At 52.4% G+C, this 13,635-nt stretch overlaps 1 protein-coding gene across 3 annotated transcripts in view; it reads left to right on the top strand.

Moving 5' to 3' along the window:
- LARGE1 (LARGE xylosyl- and glucuronyltransferase 1) overlaps positions 1-13,635 on the top strand; it is a 1,129,206-nt gene that overhangs the window by 674,157 nt on the left and 441,414 nt on the right. The gene's annotated exons all lie outside the window — the stretch shown is intronic.

Genomic DNA, 13,635 nt, shown 5'->3' with positions numbered 1-13,635 from the left:
CTCCACCCACCCCACATCTATATAAATTACAACTCCCCCCCTCCCACCCACCACCCCTTAGGTCGCGCCCCCTACGCCTGAGCCCGCTGTTAGCCTGCCTTCGTGAGTGTAATCAGGAATCGATACATGTCTAAGTGGTATTTGTATCCTGCATGTGATCAGGAGCCGCAGCGTCGTCACTGGGAGTGCTCTCCCTATCTGGGGTTGCGTTGTCGCGTAAGGCCTGCACGAGCGCCTCCCATGCGGTTGCCGCCTCTAGCGCCTTGTCATTCGCTGTTCGGCGAGCCTGTTGGTATCTGAGCGTGCTCTCACACGCTGCCCATTTCAGGAATTCAGTCTCCCATCGCTTGTATGTGGGGCCCGTTCTCGCTTTCCAGTTCCTCGTTATTTCTCTTTTAGCCAAGAGAAGTCCCATATCTATAAATTTACTGGTGATCTTATTTTTTTGTGTGTGGGGGAACCAGTGCAGTATGCTAACTGCCTTATCATACTCCAAGCCTCTGTCTGTTAAGTCATTGAGTGTCTCTCCAATCCCTTGCCAGTATTCCCGTAGGTGTGAGCAGTCCCATAACATGTGGCCCAATTCCACCCGCTCCGCAGTACATCTGGGGCATGCTGCGTCATTCACTCCGAAATATTTCCCGATTTTACCAGGTGTTAGATAAGCCCTATGGAGGACATAAAAGTGTATTAGCTGGAAGCGTGCATTCCTAGTGCTTTTTCGCGCTCGCCGCACTATCTGTGTCCATGTCGTGTCGGGGATTTCCTTATCAAGGTCCGTTTCCCATTTGGCTTTCACCACCGACAGCGGTTGTAGGGTCTCCCGGAGCATCCTAGAGTAGAGGTATGTCACAGCTTTATAGGTGCCTGCTGCCATCATGGCATACTGGCACGCCATAGTGGAGAAGTGTGGCTCACTGGTTAGAGGAGGCAGACCTGGAAGCAGAGGTCAGCCCGGGACCAGGGTTCAATTCCCGGCTCAGCGGGGTCTTGAGTCCTAAAATGTCAATGGACTCGACAATTCTCGCTCCGGTGCCTACTCGATTCACAGGTTCACACTCTGCGACTCTGGGCAATAGCTTGCTTAATCTCCACAACGGCCCCTCGCGGCGGGATGCCTGGCTTTCACCTTGCGGATACCCTGCCTGGGTTATCTCACGGGGGAATACCAGGACGGGTTCCCTAAGCAAGCGCTTAGAAACCGCTTGGTGATTTGCGCTATATAAATCCCTGTACATTTACATTTACATTTGTACATTTACATGGATGTCTTGGGTTCCGATAGTCCCTCCTTCCAATGTGCCTGCATGGCTCTGGTCACCACAGCATGCAACAGGTATCCCTCCCTCGGTAGGTCGAAGCGATCTTGGAGCGCCTGATACGGCAGTAACACACCATCTTCGTACAGGTCACCAATCATTTGTATCCCTGCGTCTTCCCAGATCTGTAGCCTGACCAGTCTCCGCCGTGGGGGAGCGCCGTCACCATCCCCAGCAGTATCTCCGGCGCATACGAATGACCCACGCCCGCCCGACGCTGTGACCGGTTCCAGCAGAGCCTGAACATTTGTTCCTCTAGGGACAAGTCCCTTAGGGAAAGCTTTTGCTGCAGTGTGATATAGGCCAGGACATGGCTGTAGGAAGGTGGATATCTGACTATGGTTACCCCCAAACTTTTTGCCTAGTGTTTAGCTGGTTTTTGACTTAGTTGGCCTGGTATCCTGCTATTCAGGGCCGCAGGCTAATTGCTCTCTCCTTAAAATGGACTCCATGTACCATAGGTACATACCCAATTGGAACTGGTTCACCTTATTGGCCCCTGTAACAGTGTACCCCAGGTACCCAGGGGATAGGTGCTTCCAAGGCCTACCAGGGGCTGCAGCATGTATTGTGCCACCCCTGGCCTGCCTCCATATTTGACACAACTGGCTGATCAATCAGCTGGGGTAAGTCGGTGGAATCACCCCTTACTTAGGTATAGTATGCCTATATCTAACCCAAAATGGACACATATGTTCCTATCAGCCACTCCTATGGAAGGCCTCATCAATCCTGGAGGCAGAGTGCTTGGAAATATGTGAGATGGTGCTCTAGCATGAGCTGAGCCTGTCTGCAGCTTTCGGAACCACTTCCTGTAGCTGTTCCATGATACTGCCATACCATATACTCTTAAGTGCATTATGAACCTCGCGATTAAATTCTATCTTTGGTTTGGCTTTATCAAAACATGTCGAGTAAGGTGTCATACGAATTGGAATACTACCCCCTCGCCAGTTCTGGCGATGGGGGTAGCATTCCACCCTTCTAGAGGGACACGACATGTACATAACCTGAACCCCGGTTAAAGTTAAACAGAGCCTCAGCATCACAAAATGGATGCTGCCACCACAGACACAAGTCTGACCTCCTGCTGCTGGGAGTCCTTCCAGCGAGGGCAGCTTGGACAAAGGGTTTCCTGCCTTGGGAGGTGCTAGCACCACCCCAGACAGGATTTTGTGTATTGGGTAGGACAGGGCTGAATAGAATCAGACATGCCTGGGGCACACAAGGTGTCCCTGTGCATATGCCAGTTCAAACCGGTGCTGGGGCTCTCCAGCCCCAGTCTTGGCGCGAAGCTGGACAAAGGAAAGTAACCACCCCCCTTCCTGGTCCCGCCCTAGAGGGACCCTAGAGGGACCTAGCAGGTAATCCGGCCCCTAGATTTGGAATAAGAGTAGGAGCTGTGTCCTTAGACTTCAAATCATCCTGAACCCGACTTGAAATACAGAAGAAACTTGGACTTCGACATTCTGCTGCACAGAAGACTGAAGAGAATCTCCCTTGTGGCCAAGGAGTGACCACCCTGTGAATACAGGCACCAACCAGCAACTCGACATCTGCTTTGCCGCCGCCTCCCGCCGGAGCCCGAGCCCAGAGCCTGACAAGACCCAGACTCCCAGACATCTCAGAGCCCGATCCACAGTCCCTGAAAAGAAGAGACCCGTGGAGGCACTGAGAGACGTGGGACCGGATATCTTGGAAGACCCCCGAAGAGCTGACTGCGCAGCACCCGAGGCACCCTCGATGCTGTGCTTTGGGGTTTGAGACGCCCCAACACCGAGCAGCATTTGCACCGAAGATCAGCCCCCCAGCATCTCCACGATCTGCGTGGGGCCCTTTGGCACTTTGCCACTCGACGCGCCATCCCGGTCACTTGCCACGCGGCTAGTGGCCATCTTGGCGACGAAAACTACGACTTACACCGCTGGTCTGGTTGCTCCAAACTGGCCCTTGCTCCCCTGAAAAGGAGCACCCTCTCTGACCTTGCTGGTCCGAGTGATAAGCTTAAATCGATTCCTGCGTGACTTGCTTTTGCCAAGGCCTGTTTGCTCCAATCAAGTTGCCGACACCGCCATCAGTGAGAGCCATCGTGGGACAGCTCGTAATCGACTCCCCTGGACGTCCTTGACCTCTTCGTGTCCACGTGGCTGCAGAGACAATCTTCACTTCATCACCTGTTTGCACCCGACATCGCCTGGTTCCATCCTGGTTCCACGGTAGTCACTGGCTAGTGACTTTGAACATTGTCCCCTCTGCTTTCAGGTCTTCACCTCTTCAGATCCACCCTTGGATCCACCGGAACTCTTCACATCGAGCCGCCTGCAGCATCTTCAGCTCCAAGCACCATCGACCTGCGTGACGAAACCCGACACTACTTCGACCCTATGCACCCGCTTCCTGTGGGTGAGGTAACTCAGCAACGCCGGTGTTCCCACACTGGTACACACCTCTAGGGTCCGTGTCTAAAGTTTTATCCTCCTAGGTCACTCGGAAGGTTCCTTAATAACTAACTTTGTAACTTTTACGCACCATTGACATTGCATTGGTGTATGCGTGCACTTTAAGCACTGCACCCGAGTCCCGCGGGCCTTTCCCGACTTCATCACTGTTAGTCCTGAACAACTCCAGCGATTCCCCAGGCCCTAGGCCTCTTCACTTTCCCCATAGTTGTTCTTATACCACTATTTTAGTATATGGTTTAGGTGGCCCCTAGGGCTCATCCATATTTGTGCAACTTTTGTATATTTAAACTGTGTTTTGTTTTAACGCATTTGCTTCTGTGCTCATAAAGAGTATAGGGGATATTTGAAGAAATAAATCTATATATATTTTCAATATATATCTGTGTGGTGTCCTTTCATTTGGTATTCAAGGGGATTGTGTATGGTAAAACAGCTTGCTTCACATGCCTTTACAGAGTTTAGCCTAAGACTGCTTAGTCCATGCTACCCCTAGGATAGCTTGTCTATAAGGTTGACTTTACAACCTCCACCATAAGGGTTGCTTGGCATGATACAAGGTGATCACGAGAACTAGTGAGCATCATATATCAGGCCAACTTCTCACAATGGCGTGGAACGCCCACATCTCTCTCTTGGTCCGGGCCTCGGAACACCCTCGCTACCTCCTGTGTGAAGCTCTGTAATTGTGCGGCCAAATAGTAGAGCTCGAAATCAGGGACTGCCAGTCCCCCTTCATCCTTGGGGCGCGTAAGTGTAGCTAGCGCAATTTTACGCCTGCCCGCGCCCCAGATAAACGATATCACTTGAGATTTTATTTGCTTAAAGACGGATCCGGGTACCCACACTGGGAGCGTCTGAAAGTAGTAGAGAAGGCGTGGTAACACAATCATTTTTAATAATGAAATGCGGCCCGTAACCGACAGTGGTAGGGTGGACCAGAAGGACATACTTCCCTTCAATGCTCAGAGACAGCAGCCCACGTTGCCCTAGAGTATGTCCGCCACTGTGTGATACACGTGTACTCCGAGATATTTCAGGCAGGTGGGCTCCCATTTGAGTGACAGACAGTTGTCGGGCCGCGCTACTCCCTGCCTCAGAGGGAACAGGCAAGTCTTGAACCAATTGACTTTCACCCCTGAGAGCCTGCCAAAGAGTGATAGCAGTCTCTCCAAGCCTTTCAATGCTTCCTCTGCGTTTTCGAGGAATAGGAGGAGGTCATCTGCGTAAAGCGAGATGAACTGTGTCCCCCTCCTGCTAGCTATGCCTCCATAGTGATTACCCGTTCTGATTTCAGCTGCTAAGGTTTCTATTGCCAGGGCAAACAGCAGTGGGGATAGGGAGCAGCCTTGCCGGGTGCCCCGTCCCACCGGGTATTGGTGCGGAATGAGGGGGCCCACTCGTACCCTCGCCACTGCCGATGCATACAGCACCCTCGTCCAACAGATATAGCCGTCACCAATGCCGAATCGCTCCATGGCCTTATACAGGTACTCCCACTCCAAGCTATCGAATGCCTTCTCTATATCTACAGATAATACCAAAGGCATCCGGGTTTCCGGAAGTGGATCATCCAGTAAGCGTATGAGTCTCCGAATATTCATGGTAGTATTGCGCGTGGGGATAAATCCCGACTGGTCAGTATGGACTAATTCCGTCATGTACTGCAGCAGCCTGTCCGCCAATATGGTGCTTAAAGTTTTGTAGTCGGTGGTCAGCATAGATAAAGGCCGGTAAGAAGCCGGACTACTGCTCTGCCTACCCGGTTTCAGCAAGGGAATTACCAGAGCCTCACACATGAATCGGGGCAACCGGCCTTTGATCTTGGCCTCATTGTACACTATTTGGAGGCGCGGGGCGAGCAGGTCTAGATATTTACTGTAAAATTCTATGGGCAGGCCGTCTAGGCCCGGAGTTTTATTGCGGGCCATTTTTTTCACCGCATTCCTGATTTCCCCTACATCGACATCGCTGCCCAAGGCATCAGCCTGCTCTTGGTCCAATTGCGGTAGTTGGAGCCCCCAGAGAAAAGTGTCAATGTCACAGTCCCGGCCCTCCGAAGTGCTGCTATATAGAGTTTCATAGTAGCTGTGGAAGCTGTTCAATATCTCTCTCTGAGTGTAGAGTGTATCACCTCCCTCCTCCTCCAGCATTAGGATCGGGGGACTGCGCTTGTCAGGGTTAGTTAACCATGCTAGGAGGGTCCCCGCCGTGTCCCCTTCCGCATGTGCCCGCAGCAGGTAGGCCTTGTGGTCGAAGCTGCGGAGGCGTTCCACCTCGCCTGCTACTGCTTCCCTGGCTGCACTAACAACTTCTTGGAGCTCCGGGTGACCTGGCCGTGCCACTTCCGCCTCGCGCAGCCGTTTCTCCGCCTTATCAAGGTCGTCCAACAGAGTCCTGCGTACCCCTGCAAATTTTCCTATACATTGTCCTCGGATTACTACCTTGAAGGCATTCCACTCCATCGCTCTGGATGCGGTAGTGCCCTCATTCTCAGCAAAATAATGCGTGATCCCTTCCTCAAGCGCCTCTCTGAGTAGTGGGTCGTCTAGCGCGTCCGGGCGCAGTTGCCAGGTTGGGACCCACGATATCTCAGTCATCCAGTCTAGCGTCAGTAACATGGGGTTATGGTCAGAGAGCGTGCGGGTAAGGTACTCAGAGCGCGCAACGGCCGGCAGCACTAGTGGGGAGCACAAAATCGTGTCGAGTCGGACATGGAGGTCATGTAAACTAGAAAAATATGAGTAGTCTCGCGCAGTCGGATGTTGTGCTCGCCAAGCGTCTAATAATTCCCACCTCTCCTGCCAGTTAAGCCTGCCCTTTACCAGTCGGTGCACCGGGGAATCTCTGAGCGGTGGGTGGGATCTATCCAAGTCTACATCCATCACGGAATTAAAGTCCCCTCCCAGCATAATAGGGCCTGCTAAGTATGTCGCAAGCGCACCAGAAAGTCTCGTTAAGTAAGATAACTGATCAGTGTTGGGTGCATACACGCTACATAAGACTATGTCTCGGCCTCTAAGTTTGCCCTCCACAGCTACGTATCGACCTTCAGGGTCTGTAATATGCCTGATCACTTGGAATGGAGTGCCTGCTCTGACCCAGACTAGTACGCCCCTTGCATATGCGGTGTACGTGGTATTAAACACCTGCCCCCTCCATCTACGCTGCAGCACCACCCCCTCCTGTTTTGTCAGGTGTGTTTCCTGTAGGAACGCTATGTGGACTCCTCTCCGAACCAGATAAGCGTGAACCCTATGCCTTCGCGCCATAGTGTGCAGCCCCCTCACATTCCAGATCATACATCTCAAAGTTCCTGAACTAGCCATATCCCCATTGTGGTCGGTGCAGTGCAGTACAGTTTCAGGCCCTAGCGCAGGCGGCGGTTTCTACCCAACAGAACTTCAGGAGGGTTCTCTCCTCTTTTTCGCATTTCCCACCCCGAACAGCTCCAGTTAAACTCCCACGGAAAGAATCCCCAACCGCCCTCCTCTCCCTCCCCCCAGAACAGGTCCCAATTTCAAAGCATCAGTTCCCATCCAAACTCCAGAAACAAACAATTCAACTTCACTCTAAACCGCAGTCGACACCGCGGTAGCCTTAAGGGCTAATAGGGTGTAACTTGGGCCTGAAGGCGGTTACTACAGTCCCGTCACCCCGCCCCGTAATCCCCTCATGATTGCATGCAGTCCTCCCCTTCAGGTTTGCCATACAGTATGTGTCTTTTTAGGAAAAAAGCCCCCCCCAGTTACCACCAGTGGCTCCCTCGACCAGCGTCCGCTTCAGGGTCCCATAATTTCATCCGATGTCTGCGGTGTTACTATCGGTCCCTTAGTGCTGTTAACATCAGACAGGTCTGTTTCGGATCCCGTGGCGATGGCTTCCGAGTCTGTGCCTCGGGCGTGCGGGCCGCATCAGTTCCCGCCAGATCCACCACTGCCTGCAGTGCCGCCCTCCTCTCTTCGTCTGTCTGAGACCCCGTGGGTTTTCGAGATCCTCGTCTGCGCCCGCGGAGCCTCTTTGACCTGCGCTCCGGCGGCCGGCGTCGCTCCTCCTCCCTGAATCTCGCTCTGTTCGTTCCAGCTTTATACATCTCCCACAACGTCCAGGCGTCGGCCGATGTGGGGAAAAAGTGTGTTTTGTCATCCACTACTACTCTAAGCTTCGCCGGAAAAAGTAGGGAGTATCGGATACCTTCGGCTCTTAGCTCTCGTTTGATGGATAAGAAAGAAGCACGCAGTTTCTGGGTCTCCATAGTGTAATCAGGGAACAGTGTCACGTTACAATTGTCCACCTGAAATGGGCCCGCATCCCTGGCCCTCTGGGGCAGCAAGTCTCTGTCTCTATAATGCAGCAACTTGATCACCACTGGTCGGGGGGTAGGCCCGGCCTGGGAGGTCTGGCCGTGATCCGGTGCGCCCGCTCCAGAGTGAAGAAGGGAGAGAGCCCCTCAGGAGCAACTACCGAACGGAACCAATCGTCCAAGTATCCGACCATATCTCCACCCTCCTTCTTTTCCGGCAGGCCCACCAGGCGGACGTTGTTGCGCCTGCTGCGATTTTCGGCGTCCTCTGCTCGTCTTTCAAGTGCTTGTATCCTGTCCAGTGCGTCCGCCAGCTTCCCCTCCGCCGATTTATGAGCCGGGATCAGCTCCTGCAAGGCAGTCTCCGTGTCTTTGACTCTGTCTTTCAGTTTAGCGTGGTCCGCACGGAGGATCCCCAGCCCCGTTGCCACCTGCGCAATGTCCTGCTGTAGTGCCTCATTCGTTGCCGCTATTGCCTCCAGAATGCGGTCCTGGAGCTGCTGCAGATCCGCAGGGCCCGGCACGATACTCTCCGGTGGCTCGGAGCTGGTGGCTCCCTTTTGTTTGCCCCTGGGTTTCCCCATCGTCCCTCCACGCCAGCCGCTCGTGTCGCCTTCCAGCCCCAACAGGTCACGGGCAACCCCCGAAGGGGGGAGCGCTCAGCGTCCACCCCGAGCCGGTGTTCTCCCGATACGGAGCTGCAACGCGGCTGCGGTCCACTCACCTAGTCAGCACATCCGGGTCAGGTAGCCTCGGTGATGCGGTAGCTCCCCGGTACGTAGCCGCCCCTGCTCCTACTTCACTTCTCGCACCACTCTCAAGGGTCAGGGGCACAGTGCTCCTCCCAGTAGTGCCCTGAATCTCCCAGCTCGGACTTCAGTGCCTCAATAGGACCCCCGACAGCAGTCGCCCATTCAGCACAGCAGGGCTCACCATTCCTTCTACTGCGACCCTCCACTCCCCTCGGCCAGCCGTATTCACCAGGGGTGCGTCTCAGCCCTCCAGGCGCCGCCGGCCGCAGTTCCCAGACTCGCTACGGTCTGCAGCCACTCCGCAGCACGGGTCCCAGCTCTTTCCAGTTCAAAGGTGCGCTGCGTCCCCCCTTCCGGACCGCTTTCCGCGTGGGGGCACTGCTATCGCGATCTGCACAGGACGTGGTATCTGTTAGGGCCCATCCACTTCTCCCGCTGTGCCCAGCAGGCTCCAAGGCACAGCCGTCCCCCCAGAGCAATGGGAGTCAGGCAGCTCCTATGTGCAGTTGCTCGCAGCCCCCCGTCCAGGCAGCCTGCTGTCGGAAGCCGAGGCGCTTCCCACCTCTCGTTGCGGTCTGCACGTCTTCTCGTAATCTGGGCGCCGATGCCCCTTTTTCACTCCGCAGCCCCCCTCTGCCGCAGACACCGCTCGCTTCGCTCCGCCGACCCGGAGCTTCCTTCCACCTAGCCAGCCTTCCGCTCCCCCGACGCTCACCTCTTCGTCTGCGGGTGCACAGCGCTCCAATCCTCGTACTCGTGGGCGGATACAGCGGGCAGGGAAGACGGGTCAGCCTCCTCGCAGCCCGGTGACAGTCAGGCTAGCCACCGTTGTAGGGGAGTCCCCGCGAATTGTCTCGGTCGCAGTGGGCCCCAGTATCTCCTTCAATGGCCAGTTCGCGCTGCGGCCGCCATCTTGTGGGGTTCCGCGTCGGCAAGCGTGCCGTCAGTGCAAGCCTCACCGCTGCGGTAGGCATTCACAGTTCGCAGCGCAGCCCCAGGGACACCTTCCGTAGCTCCGCTTCACTCCCCAGCTCCGGTTCCCCGTCAGGTTTCCCCCGGTCGGCTCGTCAGCGCTCGCAGTCTCCGGTCGCAGCCTCCGCCGCCATCTTGGGTCGCCCCGTCTCCCGAGTTTGTCTCAGGGGGAGTAGTTAGTTCTCCAATTACAATAGCCTTTTTTTGTCTTAGTTCACCATTGAACCAAGGTCCTTAAGGCCATGTTCTATGAGTATTCAGGGGACAATCAGCCAGATTCATCAAACAAAAATCCGCTCGCAAAGGGACAGATTCTGAGAATCTGGCCCTTTGCGAGCGGTATTTTTGCATTTGGGATGCATCATCCCAAATGCAAAAATCGCTAATTAAGAATTCGCTAAATTGCGATTCTTTGCATTTGAGGGGTCTCAAATTGAGATTCCTTAAATGCAATGCATGAAAGTGAAAAAAATAGCGAATTCCCTTAAATGCAATGCATGAAAGTGAAAAAAATAGCGAATTCGCTATTAGGGCACGCAAATTACCATGAAGTACAACTTCATGGTAATTTGCAAAAACTTTGAAAAATGCACTAAAGTGCATTTTTCAAAGTTTCATGTTGCGCAAACACATGCCCTAAGGGCATGTGTGTGTGCAACATATGTGCACACATCATTTCAGGGGTGCAACATGGTGTACTTTGGACACCCCTGCACCCTTGAAATTGCAATCTCAATTTGCGAATCGCTAATTGCGATTAGCAAATTGAGATTGTCTTCCCATTCATTCCTATGGGCCTAGGCGAGAGATATTCCTTAATTGTGACTCGCAATTTGCGAGTCGCAATTAAGGAATTATTCTAATAATTATTAGAATTATTAGAAATCGCTATTTCCCATAGGAATGAATGGTGAGATATTCCTTAATTGTGACTCGCAATTTGCGAGTCGCAATTAAGGAATTATTAGAAATCGCTATTTTTTTAGTGATTTCTTGATGCATAGCATTTTGCTATTCCTTAATAGCGATTCGGTATTTTACGCTATTAAGGATTAGCAAAATGTGTTCTTGATGAATCTGGGGGAATGTTTGATTTAAGGTGGATACGAGCAATTTGTTATATATGTGTAAATGTAAATGTAGTATACTTGTAAAGCGCACAGCTGCCCCAGCAACGGGGCGTCCCGGCGCTGTATAACTCTGGGGAACCCGTCCTGGCGTTCCCTGTGGGATGGTCCCTTGCTGGGAATCCCCAAGGTGGAGCCAGGCATCCCTGGAATTGGTGGGGCCGTTGTGGAGATTAGGCAAGCTAATGCCCAGAGTTGCCGAGTGGAACCCCTGATTAGAGTAAGCACCGAAGCGAGAATTATCAAGTCCGCTGACCAAGGTCCACGACCCTGCCGCGTCGGGAATTGAACCCTGGTCCCGGGCTGACTTCTGCTCTCAGGCCTGCTGCCTCTAACCAGTGAGCCACACTACTCCATATATGGCAGTGATAGAATTAATATCATAGAAGGAAATGCTGGCTGGCATTTCTACTTGGAGCATGTTCACCGTATTGGACAAGGAGAGCACATGCCTTACTCTTGTATCCTATGCATTGATACTCAACGTAGAGGGTTTATGGACACATGAAGGTAATAATATGACGCTCATAGCAAGATGTTCAGTCCAGACTAGTGGGCTAAGCGTACATTGTACAATCATCTACAAAGCCGAGATGTATGCCTTGTGATGTGGGTTGGGCCTGTGACATGTTGCACTAAATTGGGGAGAGTATGTGGCGCTGTGGACTTTGGAGCTGGGAAACTGGGTTCGAGTCTCGGCATAGACTCAACATCCTGTGATTCTGGGAAAATCAATCCCCAAACCTAACAAGCATTTACAATGCAACGGTTTCGCCTTTGGCACACACTAATTAGGACTCGTTCCCTGAAAACTGTGAGCAACCACAAATACATGAGGTAGTCAAGGTAATACTGACGGTAATAGTGAAGGGTGAGGAGAAGATATATATATATATGCCCTCGCCAAACAAACACGTGGCGCTAGAAGAAAATAGCACTGCATGGCCAGTGTAAGAGCAAAAGGTGAAATTGAACAGTAGTCCCTGTTTCTGAGCACGAAAAACAGCCAGCCCAAAAAAGAGTTAAGGCAAAGGAATGGTATCAAACCGGAGTATGCGGAGTTGAAACAGTGTTACATGCGATCATTTCAAATTTGAGTGTGTAAAACAATAAGGTAACACAGAAACAAACTGACAAACAGGCACGAGCTCAAAGGCACGGGCACACACACCATTACAACCTCACATCCACAAACGCATATATACAGATGCTTAGATAAACACTTCCATCCAATCACACACATACACTTTTACAGAGACATGTAAAGTCAACCACACAAAAATCGCACCCATGCACAGATAGAGTCAATCACATACCGACGTGCAGCCCCTTGGAAACAAACATTCAGGCAAACGCAGACACAGATGCATGCACAAAGATGGAGACACGCGTACAAACAAACACACACCAGATCAACATGCACATAAATGAGTTACGGCACGGCTATCGGCCAAGTTTGTGTTTGTGTGCGCATCTAAACCCTCTCCGGTCTGCGGGGTGAGCCTTTCCGGGGTGCAGGGCAACATTCATAAAGTGGAAGCAGTGCTGCAACCACAGCTAACTAAACACAGAAGCAGTGCTATGTACGGAGTGTACATGCGCGCACTATTTGTCAAGGAAGGCCTCCGTCGTATCTTTTGGGAATCTTTGCCCCGCTCTCATCCTTTGAGTGACCGTATTTGAACTGAGACCAGGGACCTAGGTGAGCATCGCTGCTCCCGCAACCAGCTTAGACTGCTTGTAAACACAGGTAATCCGGCATCTCTAGGAAGCAGCGCTCATTTCACGGCTATAAAAGTTATTCGCACTCGATTTCCCAGAAACCTTTCCATAATCGTACTCTTTTGCAGCTCCCTTTTTTATGGCACACGCCTTGTATCTATTTTCCAAGCAGCCCGTCTTTACTTTGCAAAAATCTTATCCTGTTTTGGAACAGTGCAGGATAGCAGAAATCACCGTGATAGCGCGGGGCTTTAAAATGCATTAAGTGGGAAGATAAAACATATCACCTGTCTGTTTACCCGTGCCTTGGGTTAGTGTGCAAAAATACAGGGAACAAGGCGCTTAAGAGGCAACCCGCCCCCATTTACGAAGGCAGCCTAGTGCTGTTCACAGAGGATCCGGACACGTGCTCAATCAATATTAGTTGAACTCACTCACAAATGCTCTGCCTATGCAAATAGCCTGGGCATGACACATAAATCTTCTGTGCCGAAGGAACGACTGTTGGCCTCACCCTCTCGCCTTCTGGCTAAAAGAAGCGGCCTTTCTGCCCACGCCATATTGTTCGTGTTAATATGTTGGTAACAGTGTGCATGTGGTCACCGATATGAATTAGAAAGTTGATTTAAAAACAGCCTGGATCCGTCTACGATATTTGTGTGTGTCTGTGCACATGAGGCCCAGTGGAGCTTGCGGAATCCTTGGCATCTACCTACTGTGCCAGCCTGGTCCTGTTCCTGTGGTCTCAGGGCTCTCAGATGCAAGCATGCGGCTCTATGGCTGCTCTGAAACAGAATGGCCAGGATGCGCCAATGTCTGGACTGGGACTTTTAGTCATAGTTAGCGAGGAATCAACATGCACAAAGACCGCAGAACACCCCGAATCTGCTTTTTAAGAGTACAGTCGGGGGTGCGAGTGGTGTCCGCGCCCCCGCGTCGCTGCTGACCCCTCTACCGCTTGGGGTTTCTCTTTCTGTGAAA

Source organism: Lissotriton helveticus, chromosome 1_1 (assembly GCF_964261635.1).
Source record: "Lissotriton helveticus chromosome 1_1, aLisHel1.1, whole genome shotgun sequence".
Lineage (NCBI taxonomy): Eukaryota > Metazoa > Chordata > Amphibia > Caudata > Salamandridae > Lissotriton > Lissotriton helveticus.
Note: the sequence above shows the minus strand (reverse complement) of the source record. Positions and strands in the feature narration are given on the sequence as shown.